General features: G+C 38.3%; 1 long non-coding RNA gene across 2 annotated transcripts in view; it reads left to right on the top strand.

The window, feature by feature from the left end:
• Positions 1 to 803: 803 nt before the first annotated feature.
• The window catches only part of LOC122815129, a 60,614-nt gene continuing 38,824 nt past the window's right edge, over positions 804 to 22,593 (top strand). The window contains exons 1-3 of one of the 2 annotated variants that reach the window (XR_006366931.1): positions 804 to 920; positions 2,494 to 2,587; positions 12,138 to 12,212. This is a non-coding gene — a long non-coding RNA (uncharacterized LOC122815129). The remainder of the gene's footprint in view (positions 921 to 2,493; positions 2,588 to 12,137; positions 12,213 to 22,593) is intronic. The other variant, XR_006366930.1, reaches the window with a different exon arrangement.

Consider the following 22,593-nt stretch of genomic DNA (forward strand, 5'->3'; position numbering starts at 1 on the left):
ATGACTGCTAATAGGGAAGGATGATACATAAGGCTAACCTCAACACCTGCGTACACCTTCTGGGCTAAAGTTAAATGTACATACTGTTTATGCAGTGTTATTCACAATATTAAATAGTTTGCGTAAACCACACATTTTATATGGAAAATGACGAAACTCCCTCTGCTTTGACAGGTTGGAGTCTCTACACTTGCCATTTTGTAGAACAGACCTAGCTGTCTAGCAGCCCAGTATAAAGACCGTTTACTCTCCATTTTGTACTTTCAGTCAATTTCTTTCCACAGGTGTGTGAAAATCCCCTTCCTTAGGCTGTGAAACACTGACTGCAAAAAATGTAAAAATAATATTGTTCTCTTATCAAAACAGTTAGTAATGAAATGACAAGGAAAAAAGTTTCAGACACTAAATTATGTATGGTACATCTATGACTGTGCTGTAAATCTGCTCTCCTTTCCAGACAGATATAATCAAATCACCCTCATCATGTGAACTGCTCTTCTAGAGATGTCTGAAATGCAAATGAATTGTTGCATCTGAAAATGTTTTTACTCTAAAAAAGAGCCATCAAAACCTATCTTTTTAACTTTTCTTTTATTTCTGCAATTTACTTTTACAATAAATGTTTAATAAGCTGCATATAACCTTGAACAAGCCCGTTCTTCTTCAATGGCATCTTGCTCCACTGGTTCTACAGTATTTTTTCTTGAGTAACTCATGAAATGAAAGCTTTTAGGGCTGTTTTGCCCATCTGAAATAGTAATCTTGAAATTCTTGTATAATACTTCACTGACCAATGAGTCTTGTGGGCGGTTCTTCAGAGCACTGAATAAATATTCAGCACTCCTCAGATATTTCTAACAGAGTTATCACTGTTTGTGAAACGTTGCTTTATATAATACCACCTCCTGCTTTCGTACCAGGTAAGATAAAAGATGATTATATGAGTTTTAGAATTTAATGACTGTATTCTGGTTTTCTTGTAACATCTGATGTATTGTTTATTCATGGGATATTCTGTAGACAAATGTGTAATGTAAAAGCATGTCAGATATCTTGTGAAAGAGCCATGGCTACATAGAATGTGTTTTTCAGCTCAGTTTGCAACCCCTCAGTAACTGCAGTAACATTATTTTAGCTGATCAATAGACACTTCATGGCATGAATTAACAGTATCCTGTAGGTGACAGAACAAATTCCCCCACTAAATTTGTGTCAACTCTTAAGTGACCTTTACTAGAAGAAACGCTGTACAGAAAATAGTAGGTACTGAAGAAAAAATAATAGGTAAACCGTCTGTACAGCAAGTCACTAACCAAACGGAACCTTGCTGCTATGCTGGTCACATTGGGATTGCTTGTAAAGCGAATAATTACCTCATTCCATAAGTAAAAAACAGAAGAACAAGTAAAAAATGCAAACTAACACAAAATAAATAAATAATCAACCGATGGAACTTCATTAGCAAAGCAGTTTCCAAGAACAAGGCAGCCTTTTAGTATGGTAGAATTGTACCATGGCCACACAGGTGCAGTGTTCAGTAAATCCTAGGCTCAGAAATCACCCTTTGTGCCAAATTTAATGCTAGGTGAGTGAAGGTAAGGAACGTACAATCAGCAGTGTCACAAGTGCATGGGCTGATTCCTTGCAGTACTGTTAAGGATAAATGATTGGTACTTTTGTTAGCCTGTTCTAAGAATAAGACCTCAAAGACTTTTACATGTCTAAGACAATGTTTTTCTTCTGCAGCCACAAAGCTATATATTTAGATTCTTTTTATTTAAAAAAATGAATAAAGTGTGTAAGTACCATTGTACAAGATATGCCTGCCCTTCTTAGTGCCATGTGTGTGTCTCACATTGTCTAGATGAGAGCACCAACAATTTCCTTAATCATTTTACTTATTTATTTATTTTACTAGTCAAATATTACTGGAAATATAATATGAATGAAGTGTGCATTTTCTGTGTTTATATTAAAATGCAAATTCATGGGAATCTGTTAGTAAATTTGTTAAGTCTTTTTAAATATCTTCTCTTCAATGGATGTGATAATAGTTTTAGAAGACATATTGTTTTCCATGTGTGTCAAAACATAAGCATGTCTGCATTTTTTTAATTCCTCTATACAGATGACAATGGTTTGTGCTGGGATCATAAATGTTTTGGAAGGAATAATGTGACATTCGCACAGATAATATAAAATTCATATACCAAAAGTATATTTGAGCAAGGAATTACAAAATGCACTATGTACTAGGTTTATAAACTTTTATAGTCTCTCTGTTCCTGTTCTATAACTTACCTATTGTGTTTTGATGTATTGTTGAGCTAAGTTCATCAGAAACATGAAATGGTAGAAGAATATGGGATGACTGGAAATGTTTATGGAAAGGTCAATAACCTTTTAATAAAACAGTAATGTTTGCAAAATATTTTTACATCACAAATAAAAATGGCAATTTCACTGATTTTTCTTTTTTTTTTTTTTTTTAAGAAATATGTCACATGACAGGCTGCGAGCTGGTGAATGTCTTTCCAAAGGCCAGTACATAATGTCCCCAAATAGCAAGTTTGCAGTTATGTTGCAGGTGAGTTGTGTAACATCAGTCAAAGTTTAGCCACCAAAAGTTTTTCCATCAATTATGATCATGGCCCAAGTGAGGTCAGTCTGTGTATGAGTTATTGGGGTGATATTGAGACTGTGTATGAGTTATTGGGGTGATATTGAGACTGTGTTTGAGTTATTAGGGTGATATTGAGACTGCGTATGAGTTATTAGGGTGATATTGAGACTGTGTATGAGTTATTGGGGTGATATTGAGACTGTGTATGAGTTATTGGGGTGATATTGAGACTGTGTATGAGTTATTGGGGGGATATTGAGACTGTGTATGAGTTATTGAGGTGATACTGAGACTGTGTATGAGTTATCAGGGTAATATTGAGACTGTGTATGAGTTATTGGGGTGATATTGAGACTGACCACAGAGACAACTTTGTTTCATACCATGAACACTCTTGAAACTCTTTAGCCCTATTTTATTTATATGTTGACCAGGTAAACCCCAAAAGAGCAAGTCCCTCTTCATATAAGTGACCCAGGAACACTGAAGTCACAGAGTAGGTTCTCTGTTAAATCACTGAACTGCTCACCCCAAGCATTGCAAATGTTTAAAAATAATATCCCAAACACATAAGGGTGAAAAAAATAAATTCAAGCATTTTTTGCAGGGAGAAGCCCCACGTGCACCCCTGCCCCATTATTAGAGGCACAAGCAACAGCCCCCTGAACTTATATATATATATATATATATATATATATATATATATATATATATATATATATATATATATATATATATATATAAAGCACATACACATGCACACACACCCCTCTCCATGCTGCATAGTTAACTATCTCAAACAAGGAAGAAAACAAGAGAGGCATTACCAGCACTCACTCAGAAATCACACTGGCAAAGATTTCCTATCAAACACATTGAGCATGTTCTTTGGTGTCTGTTTCTTAAGGCAACTGACACTCAAAGAATTTCACTTGACAACCTATAGAGGAGCCCACTGAGTAGGCAAATGTTGACTACGGTAATCAAACCTAAGACTACAGAGTGAAGCTTCTTATCAGCGCTTGCCTTTAATCCCCTGCATTAAACTGCCAGTTCACTATAGTGAAGTATTTCCCTTATTTTGCGGCAAAACACTTTATTTATTCCATTTATTGAGCTTTAAAAGGCCCAAAAGACCCATCTACAGGAACATAATGGCACAGATAACCATATGGCATTTACTCACAGGGCAAGTTGGGTCCTTTCTCCATTTATGTTCTACATGTTTAATTAACAGGGAGTTTATGCTTATGAGAGAAAGGTAGAAGCAGCTTCTAGAAAGAACATTCTGTCCCATGCAGAGCAGGAAGCTGGGGAGGGGGGACAATAGAACTAAATTCAAAATGGGAAGAAAAAGGAAAACTAGAAATAAAGGCGAGCAGGCAGCAAAAATAGTAAAATAGGAGGAAATAAAATGGCAACCGACACACCAGACGTGATGGTGTCTGGAGACACAGACTAAAATAAACAATAAAACCATCTGTTAAATGTAGTATCAGAGATAAATGATGGCATGTCCTGTTATTTAAATTCTTAGGAAGTTATAGAACCACTCTACCATCACATGGAGGAAGTAGGGGCACAGATTGTAGTTATGGGTTAATGTGTTCTACAACCCGCTATGATATATTGAGTTTTACTTTATAAAGCTCACTCTAGTCATTGTGAGCAGCTAAGAAAAGCTGCAGGTTGTATTCGCATTTACAGAAACTGACAGATGTACTGTGGAAAATTATCAACCTATATATTTTTTTTTTCAACAAAATGTGTGCATGCTTCGGTACAAATAAGATGACATTTTTATTTGTAAAGGAGAAAAAAATGCTATTTTGTTTTTGACTGTATACAAATTTTTATTTACTTATTTTGCCTATGTATTTCTTTGTCCATTCTTTATAGACCAGTTTAGTTTCATGAGGCTGGTGGCCTCTTTTCAGGGGAGACCCAAGCTAGTATTTATACTACCAGGGAAACTTGGTCACAAAATCAGGGAATGTCCCCTATTCTTTGATAGATGCCATAGCATCTTTTACATCCCCTGAGCTACCACCAACTCAAGTGGATGGGAATTTGGTTTAACATCCCACCCAAAGGCTAACACACTCAAGACTGCAGCACCCCCCTAACCACCCCAATGCTGTGTTGTAGTGCCAGCAATTTGGAAACTGATCCAATCACCTGGAGTGGGAATTATAAATTACTATGCTTGTTTTTCATTTTACTATGAGGATTCATCCCACAAAAATAAATTTCCAGGACAAAACATATAAGTATCTAATTTATTCATACAGTAATAACCATTTCAAATATATTTTTGCCACCAGTGTATATAAATATTAGTGTCATCAATTTGGTACGTCAAGAGGCCAAGTGTTGTAACAACTGGAATAGTTCCATGCAGTTGTGAGAAACTCAATGGAAAAGGGCATAAGGATAAATGATTTACACTTCTGTTATATTACAGCTTGGAATAAAAGAGTCACACTGTTTAAGGATAAATGATTTACACTTTTGTTATATTTAGCTTGGAATAAAGGAATCACACTGTTTACTATTAGGGGTTGGGAAGGTGGCCTAATGGTTAAGGATAAATGATTTGCCTTTTGTATTACAGCTTGGAATAAAGTGAATCACAGGGTTTGATTCTCAGGGGTTGGGTGGCCTAATAATTGGCTAGGCTTAAAATGGCTCACAAGGGCAGTTAGCTTAGTACGAACCTATGATCAGTAGGAGCAGAAATAACAACAAAATGCAGACAAAAAGCTTAATTACTTTTGTTAAAGGGCAGAGTAGGTGTTTTGCAAGACAGTTAACATAACCAATAAATAAAAATAAACCAAAAATATTGACTAGAATAAATAAATATCATTATGTGGGTTGGCAAGAAAAAAAAATCAAAGCAGAAATGAACATTTTATAGTGCCTCAGCTTAGCCTTCTGAGTTTGTATAAGCTTTGATGTGTGAAGCAGTTAGTGGTTAATGGCTTGGTTCGGCAATGGAAGCCACCTCACGTGTCTCGTGGATTTTGAGTGTTTTGGCTTCCTTGGCAGATTTAATGTGTTGTCTAAATTTGCATTCTGTTTCCTTGCAAAGGATTTATTCACTGGATATCTGTATGGTGCATTAAAGGGCTGAAATGGTTACATACTTACTCATTTGACTGGAATTGGTTACATACTTACTCATTTGACTGTACTTGAATACAGTACATAATGCAACAGTACTTCTTCCATTCACTCAGGGTTTTTCTTCCCAGCACCATTCTTCCATTCTTGCTCTGTCTCTCTTTTGCAGTGCTTAAAGGAAGATAAAAAGAAACATTTTTGTCCCACTCTCATCTAGTTACTACAGCTGATAAACCCACCAGTTTAACTAGAATGCTTACCAGCAGCCATTTAATTCTTAGACTGTGCATACCTGTTCCTTTTATTGAGTCTTTATAAAGGGCAGCTTAGATTGTTCTTAACAGAATTAATAACAATCCTGTGAGTTTACTTGGTTGCAGGGTGTGGGAGGCAGTTGACTATAGTAATTGTTTACCGTATGAAGATGTCTGAAGAGGTTTGGGAAGGATTGTGTAAACATGGAGATATCTAGTGCCAGATTTTAGCATTCTATAACCTAAAGCCACAGGACTGGAACTTAAACATGTGTCTGCTTTTATAATAGAAATACACTATACAACAATAGTAATTAAAGACAGGGCAGTATTTACCAATACACATGGAAATATAGCCACATGAATGAAATGATTGACTTAACATTACTTGCAGGCCCTCTGTAAATATAAGTAACATCTAGTTAAAGGTATGAGCCAATACACCAAAGGGTACATTACACGTGAACAAAAAACTGCTGTGAAATCATTTACTTTATGACACAGTTTCTACTTTGATCAGTTCCCATGGATTTGATATATATATATATATATATATATATATATATATATATATATATATATATATATATATATATATATATATATATATATATATATTTAGGTATATACTGCAGTGGTGCTGCGGTAGCGTTGTTGCCTTACAGTTAGAAGTTGCCCGTTCGATTCTCAGTTAGACCGTCTTCTGTGTGGCGACATGCGTGAACGGGCGTTTCTTCGTTGAAGGTTGTGCGTTAGGCCCGGCAAGCCAGCATGTAAAAGTCTACTGCCAATCATTAGCGGATCGGAGTTCCGCTGTGGCGACCCCTAACTGGGAAAAGCCGAAAGACACAAACAATATATATATATATATATATATATATAGGTGGCTTTGGTGAAATTCCTCATGCCTCAGTTGCTCTGACTGATCATCGTATTCTACAGAAAATCAGTCACTTTGATTTCTAAGCATGCACAAGCAGAGATTCCCTTCTTGTGGAAGATGTCTTCCTCCTTCGAGTTAGTACAAAAATGGAGTTGGTATATATAAGCTCAGAGGGGCTTGCACCCCCCCTCCTCATACACATGTGAAAATTCAGGGGGTCTGCCAAAAACATGCTTTACATTTTGCCCTTTAGCATTCAGGCATTACTTTTCAGTGCTTCTAATATTTGGAGTTTTGCTGCTCTATGTTTCATAGCAGAACCAGACAATATAGTTTACCTGTTTATGTGAGACATACAGCACAAACAGAACATGAGGACCACTATTTATTTATTTATTTGACATTTGTTAACTGGATTGGTCCAACTGAGCTAGAAGCCCATTTTCAGTGGAAACCTGAGGAGAAAACCTGCAGGTCATTACATTCAAATATTTATAAAACATAGAGAAATGTATTAAAATGTATACAATATAATAAAAATACACAAGTAAAACATGGATTATAGCAACAAGTTAAACAAACTGTTACACTAAGCAAATAGAATGAGGTCAATGTATCAAAATCTGGCAGTTTCAAATGTGCACAATAAGTATTTCCAGATGAGGTGTGGAATGCTCAAATTCAAGGCAGAGTGGTGTAAAAGTACTCGCAGAGTGTCAGTAACTACAAAAATAGATGACCTAGATAACATAATGACATGGTTATAGCTGTCATGGATAAACAGAAGTCACATTGCTATATGAGTATAGCTGCATAAAATTGTGAGAAAGGAAGATTCAAAGAAATAAAAGTCATTAAAGAGGAAGAGAAGCAAGTCGAAGAGAGAAAGAAGTGCTTGGAGAGATGGGAGTAAATTCATATAGGTTTCTGGCATGGGCAGATCCATTAGCTTAAAAAATAAAGTTTTTGTTGCTTTCGAATTGATTTGTATTTGGGTTGTTTCTAATGGAGTTAGGAAGTTTGTTCCAGGCTAAAGACACATTGTAATTGTGAGTAGTTTACCGATGTTTCTGTTGGGTTTATGTATGTCAAGCAGTTGTTGGTCAGAGCTTCTGAGCAATCTAGTGGGGGGGTAAAAGGAAATGAGGGAGGAGAGGGAGGGGCAGGCAGTAGGACTGTGTAGGATGGAGTGTGTGATTTGTAGTTGTGAGATAAGAAGTTGATGGGGGAATTCTGGCCATTGCAGTTTTTTAGTGCAATACAGTGGCGGGATTTATAGGGTTGGTTTGTTGCAAATCTGGTGATTTTATTGTATGTTTGTTCAACTTGGGAGATTAATGTGGATTGTAAGTTTGTTAGGATGGGAGGAGCATAGGGTAGTCAAGGTAGGAGGAAAGCCCTAGCTAGGAATTGTTTGGTGTCTGGTGTAAGAATATTTTTGATTTCATACAGTAATCCCACAGCCTAATTACAGGCGTCATTCCAGCAGAGTGGAAAACTGCCATTGTCACCCCCTTACATCATTAGCTTGGCAACTCTGATCTGTAAAGCCATGGAGCGTATTATTATGGATCTAATAAACAAGGACATAGGCAATCTACAAGCACTTGACCCCATCCAATTTGGATTTGTCAAGGGCAGATTTTGCCTGTTGAACCTTGTTGACTTCTTTGAGACTGTCATCAAGGCCCTGGATGAGAGAAAGTCAGTATATACAGCTTACCTTGACTTGGCCAAGGCGTTTGACACAATCCCCCACTCGGGCATCATCAAAAAGCTAACACAACTTGCAATAAATCCCTATCTGGTCAGATGGGTGGCCAACTGACTCACTGATAGGACCCACAAGATCAAAATAGGCAGCACTACCTCTGACAGTAGACCTGTCACAAGTAGTGTTCCCCAGGGATATGTCCTGGGACCCCCTATTGTTTGGCATCTACTTTTCAGAGATCCAGGCAAAGACAAAGGGCCTGTGGCTGACCAAGTTTGTGGATGACGGTAAGTTGGGTGCTGTCATTGACTCCCCAGATGATGTTAAAATACTGCAAGAGGATCTCACAACAACAAATGACTGCTGTCAAAGTCATGGCCTTAAGGTAAAAGCATAAAAATGTATTATCATACCATTCGAAAAAAAACACAGCCCCTACTGATTATCACATCAACGACAACCCCCTAAGCACACAACCTATGGTGAGAGACCTGGGTACTCAGGTTGACAACAATGTCACATTTGACCATCATGTAGCGGCAGTGGTCAAAAAAGCCTTTTACTTGGTTCATCTCATAAATAAAGGGATTGCATCCAAAAAAAAGGAGGTTATTACCTCTCTGTATTCCTCCCTCATTAGGCCTATAATTGAGTACAACATCACATTTGTTATGTACTGCTCCAAACACCTGCACCTACTGGAAAGGACACAGAAATACCTCACAAAGAGAAGCCATGGCTTCTAACACCTGTCCTATGTGGACAGGCTCAAATCACTATCACTCTGCTTGGTATCATACAAATTGCTCAGAGGTGATCTGTGTCTCACCTACAAGGCAATATCGGACCCTGCCCTACTAGAGATGCTCCATATCCATAAGCCTAACTCCTCATGCATTATCCACTCAAGAGGCCTAAATCTAATATGCAGCATCAAAAAACCTGCTGGACAGAGGTTTGTCTCCCAGATGCTGCCTCATCTCTGAAATAGACTTCCCATACATGTCAAACAGAGTACCTCACTGACCCTCTTCAAACACAACCTTGATGAGTGGATGGGAAACCACAAATTTTTCCCAGGGGTTCCACCCTTGTCCATCATTGACAGGGATGACAGGTGCTGACGAGGTTTCTTTTTTGGGGATAAACTCTTGGCTAGGCTTGTAAGGGCCCCAGGGCCATTAGCCTAGTAACCTCCTATGATCCTGTGATCCCAGTTTTTGATGTGTCTTTTTGATACACTGATGGATATGCTGATCAAATTTTTGTTGGTCATCTATTATGGTGCCCTGGAGTTTAGTATGTGGATCAACTTTGATAATCATGTTGTTTAGAGAAGAGGTAGAAAAGGTGGATTTGTAGTGTGAGAGTGATCTTGGTAGGAAGAGGAAGAGTTTAGTTTTTTAGGGTTTAGGATAAACAGGTTTTCATTAAGCCATTTTTCTATGACAATGAATGTGTTTTGTGTAAGTGAATGGAGATGGCACATGTTGTCAGAGGTGGTGATGAGGGTTGAGTCGTCCTTGTATTGGATAAGACTTGAGTGGCCACAGGCAAAATGGATGCATTTGGTAAAGATATTGACTAGAAGGGGTCCTAGAATAGATCACTGGGGACCCCTTTTGTTACAGGCAAGAAAGGAAAGAAGAAAGTGAGGCTTTGGACTGACTGTTGTCTGTTAGTAAGTTAGCTGGGGAACCACTGCAAAGTGGGAGGAGAGAGGTTAAGATCATTTAGTTTTGTTAGTAGTTTAGAGTGAGACACCATATCAAATGCTTTAGATAGTTCAAGGAAAAGACAGGAGACTAGTTGATTTATTATCTCTGGCCTCAGCAACTGTATGAGTAAAAGATAAGAGGGCAGTAGCAGCACTGTGGTTTGGCCAAAAGCCGTGTTGGGCAGGGATTAAGAGGTTTTCATTGTTTATTTATTTAAGCAGTTGGAAGTGGATGCACTTTTCAAGAATTTTAGAAAGTGGTAATAGGATGGATATTGGTCTAAAGTTAGTGGGATCTGTAGAGTTACCTCCTCTGTGCAGTGGTATAGTGTAGAAAGATTTCCAGATGTTTGGAACTGTGCCTTCTTGAATAGATCTATTTATTAGTATAGAAATATAGAAATCTATGGATTCAGCAGCAAGCTTGAGAAGGGGGGGGGGTAGTTTATCAGCAGATGGGGAGCAGGGTTTATGTTTAAGAAGAAGAGATTTGATATAGGAGGTGAGGACAGGTCTTAGAGACAAAGTCTTTTTGTTATTATGAGTAGGAGAAGTGGAAGTGTTTGGGTGACTGGCGTTACAGTCTGAGTGAGTTAGTTTGCAGATAGTGTCAATGAAGTATTTATTAAGCATGGTAGCAGTCTCCAGTGGTGAGTTATTCGGGAAGGAATTTGGGGTTTGTGGGGTTATTGATAGTGGACCAGAATTTTTTAGTGATTAGATTGTGCTGTACTACAGAAGTTTGTCTTATCGTGGTAAATGTGATTTTTGGTAAGGTTTCTGATTTCTCTGTAATTTTATCATAGGGTAGAACATTTCATTTGATTTTCTGCCAGGTTTTCCAGATACTATCCCCTTTGGTCATAACAGACCAGGTTTCTTTCGATATTCAGGGTGCATAGGAAGCTTTTATCCCAATTTTTCTTTTGGGAGCAAATGAGTCTAGGATGTCAAAGAAATTTTTTTTTAATTTGTCAACAGCTTCATTAAGGGGAGGGTGGTAAAGGAAGGACCAGTTAATGGAAGTCAGTTTAGAAGTAAATGAGTCAGAGTCAAATGAGGCTAATTTATGTCAGTTTCTGTAAATGTGGAATCTATGTATTTGGATAGGATGTCTTTGGTTGTGAATAGGAAGATGGTCACTAAGGGAGTTGGGTAGGGTGCGGGTGTAGTGGTAAAGACTAGGGTCAGTAGAAAGTGTCCAATCTAGGATAGAGGTGGAACCAGAGGTTTTATTAATACAGGTGGGGGATTTGATGCATTGTTTGAAGTCATACATGTTAATACTAATATTTGGAGACTCTGTCTTAAGTTTTGACCAGACTATGTTTACTTGGTAGTTTCATAGGATGGCATGACTAATACCACATTGCTCTGTTATAACATTACTGCATCTGTAGAACAACGTGGACAATGTAAATCTGTATGAAATATTGTAATTGAAATATTATGGAGATAAATGCTTTAGGTATAATTAACTTCAAAGCACTGATATCTTACACATGTTCATACCATATTTATTATATTGCAAGGCAAAGTATGCTTTCAGATCTGACCCAAAGGTTATTTTGTGTAAAGAAACTTATATTTTTTTCTGCTTAAGGACAAGGAAACATCCTAGCCTGCACCTGAAACCTGACAGTTATTATATTCTTCAGATACTGTGAAGAACCAAGTAGCGAACAGATTTTAAGTTAAACATTAAAACTTCCCAGTAGTAAATCACTGCATTCCCTAAATAAATGTTAGCTTTTTTAACCTAGAACTTGTTTGACATCTGTACCTAGCATTGATACATGCTCATTTTATAACCATGACAGGATGGCAACAAACATCCCCTGTTGCTAAAATGAAGAACCAAGGCATGAGAAAAGACTGTAATTTTGCAAAACAAAGTAAGTACAGAGAAATATAAATAAAATAAAATATAAATCTACCATTGACCAGAAGTTCTTCTTCAAAAGTCTGGCAGTTTTTCCTGTTTTAAACATGAATAATTTTAAGAAACTAGGAAAAGATGCGTGATAAGAACAGCAGCAGCAAAGCTCTGTTTTATTTACATTTTGGCCACATGCAGAAGGCCACTGGCTGCCACTGGTACTGTGTCTCAATTCTCAAAACTGGGTGTCATTCCTGACCACCCCTCCCCCATTCTAATCTGAAAACCTCCCATTGCCCAAGAGGAGGTTGAGACATCCCAGTACAGTGTCATACATTTGGCCATCAGGATTCTTTTTATATGACCGATCTGTTTCTATCCTAACTCCTGAAAAGTTAACATATAATGCTGTTACACCAAGAATGTCTGTTAGTGTAGGTACCCGGCAATATTTCTTCAGGACGTTTTATGGGTTTTGTGACCTTCACTTGTAATTTAACATCACTAGTTGAACTATGTCTTTCATCTAAATTTTCCATTCTGGAGGTCATCATTGTCGTTATTGTCATCATTGTCATCACTGTCATCATTGTTACTGTCATCTTTGTGATCACTGACATCCTTGTCATCCTTGACATCATTGCCATCGTTGTCATCGTCATCATTGTCATCCTTGTCATCACTGTCATCGTTGTTACTGTCATCGTTGTAATCACTGACATTGTTGTCATGATTGACATCCTTGTTATCCTTGACATCATTGTCATCGTTGTTACTGTCATCGTTGTGATCACTGACATCCTTGTCATCCTTGACATCATTGATATCGTTGTCATCATCATCGTTGTCATCCTTGTCATCATTGTCATCATTGTTACTGTCATCGTTGTAATCACTGACATCGTTGTCATGATTGACATCCTTGTCATCCTTGACATCATTGTCATCATTGTTACTGTCATCGTTGTGATCACTGACATCCTTGTCATCCTTGACACCATTGACATCGTTGTCATTGTCATCATTGTCATCCTTGTCATCATTGTCATCGTTGTTACTGTCATCGTTGTAATCACTGACATCGTTGTCATGATTGACATCCTTGTCATCGTTGACATCATTGTCATCATTGTTACTGTCATCGTTGTGATCACTGACATCCTTGTCATCCTTGACATCATTGACATCATTGTCATCGTCGTCATTGTCATCCTTATCATCATTGTCACCGTTGTTACTGTCATCGTTGTAATCACTGACATTGTCATGATTGACATCCTTGTCATCCTTGTCATCATTGTCATTGTTACTGTCATTGTTGTGATCACTGACATCCTTGTCATCCTTGTCATCATTGTCATCGTTGTTACTGTCATCGTTGTAATCACTGACATCATTGTCATGATTGACATCCTTGTCATCCTTGTCATCATTGTTACTGTCATCATTGGAATCACTGACATCATTGTCATGATTGACATCCTTGTCATCATTGTCATCATTGTTACTGTCATCATTGTGATCACTAACATCCTTGTCATCCTTGACATCATTGACATCGTTGTCACCACTGACATCCTTATCATCATAAATCCCCCTTTTCCTGTTTTTTTCTACATCTGACAAGGGTGTTGTTTAAACTGTCAGTTCAGTGTGAATCTCTTACCATCTTTGATAATCATGTTTGACTGTTGCTGGACTTGTCTCATGCAGTCTATCCGTCTCTTGGCTGGGCATCCTCATTTCCTCTTGCCTTCTTCCTGTCTTTCCCAAATCTTCTTCACTAATCATTTTCTTTTCTCCTGCATCAATGCCTCAGCGATTACTATCCATTTTGGTTGACCTTCTCTAAATTAGTGGAAGTTGTTTTGAAAACATCCATTGTACTTGTCATCTGTTTTGACGATGGGTGCACTTTGAAGAGATGATCAGAATAAAGGGCAGTTGGGAGGGTAAGTAACCACAGTTACACTATCCTCATTAGAGGGTTTTGTGATGTAAAATGTCAGGGAAACGGGGGCAAGAAAGCATTACCTTTATTACTATTAACAGCTACTTGTGATCTGGCATTGGGTAGTGAGGTCTGTGTTTGTGGTTGTATGAAAAAGATTTTAGACGTTTTTGAAAGCTAGTGAGGCAACAAGTGAATTAGGTGTTATAAGTTTAAAGATGGGGTCATCAAGGAAAGTAGATGTTAGTAGGTGGAGCTCCCTTGGTGTGTACTGCCTGCTTTTTTCTGGCCAGATTTGTGTGTGAAAAGTTAGAAGGCAAAGTGTTTTGTTTGTTTCTTTAATAATTTACAAGTAATCTCCGTGGTATCTCCAAAGTCTCAAACAACCCACTAAACAAGTACAGTGGGTCCAAAAACAAATCAGTGTAGGAAACTTCTCTGTGTGGAAGATTTTCAATCCATATATATCTAGTTAATCACTGTATATTCATCAGATCAGATAACAGGTTATAGAAATAGAATATGATTTTTACAATAGATTTTTTACATGCAAAATGTATATGTATACATTTATATATATTTTTTGATTGCCAAACGGACTAAGGTTGATATATTTCCAGCCATGTAGTATACTGTCTTGGATAAAATTACAGACTTAATGATCTACTTAATAATCTGGTTAAATAAGAGGTACCACATCATTATAAATTTTATTTAAAGTACATAAGGGTTGTATATTATTATGACTGCTACTAAGTAGGGCAGGTCCAGCTCGAATGTCACACTGATGGGGGAAGGGATGTGAATTTAACATGTGTACCAATAACACTTTGTTTTACACCACAATAAACCACTCCCTTGCCTGATAAAAAGTATATATATATATATATATATATATATATATATATATATATATATTTATATACATATATATATTTAGAAAGCTTGTGAGGAAATTATTACTCTAGTTTTGTTTTACTTGGATAGCTTGTCTGTGTACTTAATAAAGGATTTTCGACTGGAAACAGACTGCCTACCCTGCTTGGATTACTTTCGAATACTTAGTAATGCTGTACAATATTTTAAATTATATACTTTTTATTATTTTTTGGACTTAGGACGAATTTAAGTTTGCTACTTCTACTACCATTATCTGATTTGATTAATATACAGTGATTAACTAGATAAATATAGATTGAAAATCTTCCAAACAGAGAAGTTTCTTACACGGTTTTCTTTAATAATTTATAATGTATCATACTGTACCAATTCTTTATGTTTTAATTATTCATTTACTAACTGAGTGAACCCAAAGGACACAACCCTCTTGTCAGGGCTGACCCAGACTCCTAGCTGGTTAAGTTACATGCTTAACGTCACACTATAGACAAATGTAGGCTGATAGAATCAAACTATGAACTCTACACTGAAGCTCATTAGCAGCTTATAACCTCTATTTATATGCTGCTGTTACATAAATACCATGGGTCAGCTGGACCTTTTGTTTTTGTCTTTTTTTAATTATTTAGTGAGCTATGTGCCACTTCTTTAAATTGTGGTTGTATTTCAGAAGCGGATGCTTTAGATATGCAGCGTAATATCAGTACAAATGAAGATGGGTAAGACTCTTGAAATTTGACCACCAAATTCATGTCCACACTTCAGGCAGTTTTGTAAGGAGAACATTTTTTTTCCTGAGAGGTGCTAATATGAGATAATAAGAATAAGAGATTTTGTTTGTTTACATGGAACAATTGGTAATAACAAAATAAGTCTATAAAATTATTTTTCTGGGAAACTAATCTCACTGGGTATAATGTATTTTATTTGTTCGTTGTTTGGTTGGTTGGTCGGTTAGTTAGTTAGTTAGTTAGTTAGTTAGTTAGTTAGTTAGTTAGTTAGTTAGTTAGTTAGTTAGTTAGTTAGTTAGTTAGTTAGTTAGTTAGTTAGTTAGTTTTGCCAACTCATGCTCCTGGTAGTAGGACTTTATCTACTTCAAGGAGAGTCTTTTCATCCCTTGTCTATAGCATCCTGAATGAGACCCCAGCATGGCTGATTGCTACCTCTTGACAGGGAGAACATTTCTGAGTTATTCAGAGGGTAGTTGCCCTCAACAGGGTAAGAAAATAACACAAAGACTGTACCAACACTTTTCCACCCCATGGTTGTCATAGACCATTCAATTCACTCTCAGCTATCCAGTGTTGATATATCTGGTACTCACACCAGTTGCCAAAACTAGGCCTATAGGGACACTGCACCTCTACCCACATCAACTGACTATATCATAGGAGGTTAGTAGGCTAATGGCCCTAGAGCCCTTACAAGTCTAGCCAAGAGATTATCCACAAAAAAGAAACCTCAGTCAGCACCTGTCACCCCTGTCAATGAGGGATAAAAGAGGAACCCCTGGGACAAATTTGTGGTTTCCCATTCACTCATCAAGGTCATACTTGAAGAGGGTCAGCGAGGTACTCTGTTTGACATGTATGGGAAGTCTATTCCAGAGACAGGGCACCCTCTGGGAGACAAACCTGTCTCTCCAGCAGGTTTTGTTGCTGCCTCATATTAGATTTAGGCCTATTGAGTGGGTAATGCATGAGGATTTAGACTTGCGGATATGGAGCATCTCTAATAGGGCAGAGTCCAATAATGCCTGAGTAGAGTGATAGTGATTTCAGACTGTCCACATAGGACAGGTATTGGAGGCCATGGATTCTCTTTGTGGGGTATTTCTGTGGCCTTTCCAGATGGTGCAGGTATTTGGAGAGGTATATTCCAAACAGGGCATTATACTCAATTATAGTCCTAATTAAGGAGGAGTACAGAGAGGTAATAACCTCCTTTTTTCTGGATGCAATCCCTTTACTTGTGAGATGAACCAAGTAAAAGGCTTTTCTGACCAGTGCCGCCACATGATGTTCGAATGTGAGACTGTTGTCAACCTAAGTACCCAGGTCTCTAACCACAGGTTGATTGCTTAGGGAGTTGCCATTGATGTGGGGCCATGACTCTGGCACTAGTTATTTGTAGTTGTGAGACCCTCTTGCAGTATGTTAACTTCATTTGGAGAGTCAATGGCAGCACCCAACTTACAGCCATCTGCAGACTTGATCAGCCACAGGTCCTTTGTCTTTGTCTGGACCTCTGAGAAGTAGATGCCAAACATTAGTTGTCCTAGGACAGATCCCTGGGGAATACCACTAGTGACAGGACTGCTGTCAGAGGTGATGGCACCTATTTTGACTTTGTGGGTCCTATCTCTCAGCCAGTTGGCCACCCATCTAATGAGATAGGGATTAATACCAATTTGTGTTGGTTTTATAATGATGCCTGAGTGGGGGATTGTGTCAAAGGCCTTGGCCAGGTCAGGGTAAGTTGTGTGTACTGACTTTCCCTCATACAGCACCTTGGTGATAGTCTCAAAGAAGTCAACTAGGTTCAATAAGCAAGATCTGCCCCTGACGAATCCGAATTGGGTGAGGTCAAGTGCTTGAAGATTGAATATGTCCTTGTTTATGAGATCCATAATAATATGCTCCATGGCTTTACAGATCAGACTTGTCAATCTAATGGGGCGATAGTTTCCCAGGTCTGTAGTGGCACCATGTTTGTGCAAAGGGATGACAATGGTGGTTCTCCACTCTGCTGGAATGAAGCCTGTAATTAGGTTGTGGTTGAATAGGGAGCTCAATGGTGAAGCTAGTTCATGCTGGAGATGGTGCAGAATACAGCCTGGGATACTATCGGGTCCCATGGAAGCTGTGTTCTTTGCCTTAGATCGGGCCTTTAACACTTGATCTATAGTGATGTGAGGTGTGGGACAAGTATCGAGGATGTTGAATGAACCTTTGGGGGTGATGGGGGGGTGAAGTTTGCACTGAACCTATCAGCTAGCAGGTTGGCTAAGTCAACAGGATAAGTACTACTTTGGAACAAACTTGCACTTTGCCATGGAGGTTCCTAACGTAACTGAAGAAGGTCTTGTGGTTTCTCTTTGTTTTGGAGGCTAGTTTTGACTTATAATTGGCTTTGGAGGTTTTCACTAGTGATCTAATTTGCTTGTTGAGGCTAAGGAGGGCGTTTTTCTGATTTGGAATTTGTTCCTTTTTACCCTTGGACAACAGTTTCTTTCTTTTGTTGTAAAGCTTGTTGATAGAGGATGTCCACCAGACAGGTTTGTGTTTCCTTGAGGAACAGGTTTTAGTTTTGTTGGGTATGGCTGAGTCCATGCAGTTGTCCAGGTGTTTGTATACTGCACTGGTGTACTGTTCAGCATAGTTGTCTGCATCCTCTGGGGGGGGGCGGCAGTGGTGTGAAGCTGCTAATACCCTCCCTTAGGAGGTTGTAGTCAGCTTTTGAGAAGTGTTTTAGCCTGGTTATGGCTGGGGCGTGGTTGGGTGTGATAGATACTTTGAATGAGACAGACCGATGATCTGATCTCACCAGGGAAGAACATACTATGGGAGTGGTGCAGCGGTTGCCCATGTTAGTGAGAACCACGTCTAGTATATTATCTCCCCTTGTAGGGGATGAGACCAAATGGTCTAGTGCATTAGAACTGATGAAGTCAAGGAATCATCGAACATTACTGATGAAAACTGCAGTTTCTCTTAATACAACTGAGTGGAAGAAAACCAAAGTACACCTCATTGGTATGAACTTCAGGGAAAGAGCCATTTGCTATTTCATTTTGATCATGCTGATGTTTCTATATGGTAGATAAAGTGATGTTTGCAAAAGCATTCTTGAAGAACAGACTTCAGTAAACTATTATTACTGTTAGCAGTGTTTTATAATTTTTTTTCTAGTAAAATATAACATGGCTGTAGCCAAAGAGACAATATCCCATGAGTTACCACTACATGGCGCTATTTACCTTTTTCTGTAGTTTTCTATTACTGTTGAATTAGATTTGCAGTGACTTGTTTTCATTGCTTCATTAAATAGCTGCTGAGATAGTTGTCTTCAAAATTTTTAATAGGCATCCTTTAATTTTGGTTAATTACAAGCTCCTTGACAGATATTTATAACCATTTAAGCCAATTTCTCTTCCCAAGAAAATGGTGCCTAGCTCCTCCTCTTAGAATGACAACAAACACCCTACTGGCACAGATAGTATATACACTTAAATTCACCCATCTTGACAATACTTATATTTAATTATTATTATGCTTACTAATTATTTCCAGTCAGATGTCTATTTAAAATATGTCTAACTTTTTAATATTCATATAGGATACTTGTGTAATGAATATTAAAAAGTTAGACATATTTTAAATATATAGGATACTTGTGTAATGGGAGGCCATGGTGGTGCAGTGGTTAGCATTGTCGCCTCACAGCAAGAGGTTCTCCGGTTCGATCCTCGGCTGGGGTGCCTTCTGTGTGGAGTCTGCATGTCCTCCCTGTGGTTGTGTTGGTTTCCTCCGGGTGCTCTGGTTTCCTCCCACATCCCAAAGACATGCTGCAGGTGGATTGGACACTCTAAATTGGCCCTAGATGTGAGTGTGTGTGTGTGTGTGTGTGTGTGTGTGTGTGTGTGTGTGTGTGTGTGTGTGTGTGTGTGTGTGTCTGTGTGTGTGTGTGCCTTCTGTGGAAGGTTGGGCACCGGGCTGGCAACTTGACACTGTAAAACTCCACTGCCAATCATGAGCGGACAGGTGATCCTCTGTGGCGACCCCTAACCGGGAAAAAGCCGAAAGAAGAAGAAGATAGGATACTTGTGTAATAGTCTATTTGTATTACCCATGCATCCCTTTCAGTAAAAGTGATGTTCCTGCTAACTACCACATCAGTAACAACACCCTAAGTATGCATTCAGTGGTGAGAGACCTGGGCAAACAGGTTGACAGCAACCTTACCTCTGATCATCATGTCCCCACAGTGGTAAGAAGGACATTCTGTACTGCTCATCTCATAAGTAAGGGCACTGCCTCCAGAAAAAAATAAGTTATAACTTCCCTGTACTCTTCCCTCATCAGGCCAATAATCGAGTACAATGCCCCTTTTGGTATGTACCTTTCCAAGCACCTGCAGCAAATGGAGAAACCACAAAGGTTCCTCACAAGGAAAATTCAAGGTCTTCAGCATCTGTCCTATGAGGATTGTCTGAAATCACTGTCACTTTATTCTGTTTCATGCAGACTACTCAAAGGTGATCTCTGCCTTGCATATAAGGCAATCTTTGACTCTGCTTTATTGGAAATGCAGCATATCCGTAAGTCAAATTGTACATGGGTTACTCACTCTAATGGCCTTAACCTGGTATATAACATTAACAGAACCTGCTGGACTGACAGATTTGTCTCCCAGAGCTTAGCACACCTTTGGAACAGAATTCTGCTTCTTGTCAAGCAGAGAACCTCATTGGCCCTTTTCAAACGCAATCTGGATGATTGGATGGGTAACTGTAAATTCACAGCAGGAGTTCCACCTATGTCCCTCTTGGACAGGAATGATAGGTGCTGATCGTGGAAAAAAGGGTAAAACTTGGCTAGGCTTATAAGGACCCTAGGGTCATTAGCCTAGTAACCTCCTATGATCCTATGATACTATGATCCCATGATCCTATGCATGTGAGCTTGATGATCTTATCACTTCTATGTTTCCAGGTTGTATCTTAAAAAGACTCCTGTTAAAATCCACCTATTTGGTTATCAAAATCAGAAAATAAGCTAAACTGAGGTTAATGTATCTTTCTTCTGTAAATGAAACTTCTCACCTATGGCTAAGAGTGAGAGAACAGAGCAGAGGATTCCTGCTTCATAGATGTTCAGAGGTTTCGGCATTGTGCTTGCTGCAACTGGCATTCAGTAACCCCAGTATTTTTAAAATATTTACTTTACTGATTTTTTTGATCACAAATAAAAGCATTTCACTTAAGAAATATTTACAAATCTTCACTACAGCCATTTTGCTATCTGAAGCTCCAGTCAGGTGTATAAAGCACAAGTTATCATTAGAATCTGAAAGACACCCCAGAATATAAGGAACTATGCTGGCAACTTCTGTTAAATGCAGCCATTCAGCCTGGTATCAATGATTTTGTTCTGATTACAAGTCTACTCAAGCTAAGGACAGCAAAATTATAAAGTAACTCTTTTAGTTTCTATTACTTATCACTCACTATTTGAAATATATTTAGATACTATTTGTTTTCTCTGTTCACAGATATTTAAATATTAGAAAATGAATTTAGATGTATTTGTATTTTAGTTATACCATTGGAAGTGTTAGCACTTTAAAAAGATTTGCCTGGAAATTCATTAAAGGTGTGACACACACTAGAAAGGCCCTTCCAGCATGAACTGTCACTTTGTGATTCAGGAACATGTTAGCTAAGATAAGGTCAGACCTCATTGTTGGCTAATTTGCATATTTCCTGAATTGCTGGGTAAAGTATGTGTGATGACCCACCACTGCCATCCAGTAATCAAGGAGTCTCAATCCTCATTACTGGCACCTGTGGGGGACAGTCACTGAGAGGATGACAAGTACACACACATTATTTCCAGATGCAGCTCTTTGCGTCAAGTGCAATTTGGCACAGCTATAGAGTTCAGATATCAGCTGTGTGGCCAAGCCAAGACTTTCAGCACTTTCTCTGTACAACCAGTGCTTCATCTCCCTGCCCAAGTAGCTGACACACACAATCATTGAGGTTTGATTTACACACACACATACCTCAGAAACACTGGCACAGGTTTACCAGCTATGCCCCCTTCTACCCAGACTATAAGGTAGTTTTCACTGCCACCAGTCACTTCTTAACAGCTACTTTAGGGCACTTAACAAAGGGTGTCCAATTTTACTGTGTAATATTAATATTAATACAAATGGTAGTTTGATCAAGAGCAAGGCTATTAGGAGTGGCCCACATAGTGTCACCAAATAAATATGCAAGTACCCTCAAAACTTAAATATCTCTACACAGATCAGCTGCAATAAAATGTTTAAATATATTCAATAATAAATAATAAAAGAACAAGATAATACTAAATATACAGTCACAGTGACATCAGAGTTCAAAACCACAGGAAATATTTAAAATAGCATTGCAGTACAGGCTCACACAAATAAATACAAATATTTAAACTAACTTCACTATATTCCTGACTGTATCTAAGAGAATTATACTATCCCCCATAAACTTACTTCATTAAGCTAGGCAGCTGTGGTGAATAGTTCTTATTGTTGTTGTCAGGTCCAAGACAGAATGCAGAATGTTCTGTCTCACTAAGAGAATTCTCAAATGAATATCTAAAATACTACTGCTGGGATAGCTTGCAGAATGACAACATTTCTGGTCATCTGACTTCTAGTTCCCAGGCCAAAATCCCCATTGCTAGAAGCTGGCAGCATTTAGCATCTACCTGTAAAAATATGCAAACAAGGGCTTTTCCTCAGATATTTGGTAGATGCTGAAAGTAATAAAACAATGCAT

This window comes from Protopterus annectens, chromosome 11.part0, assembly GCF_019279795.1.
Source record: "Protopterus annectens isolate FY-2018-M chromosome 11.part0, PAN1.0, whole genome shotgun sequence".
Taxonomy (NCBI): Eukaryota; Metazoa; Chordata; order Ceratodontiformes; family Protopteridae; genus Protopterus; species Protopterus annectens.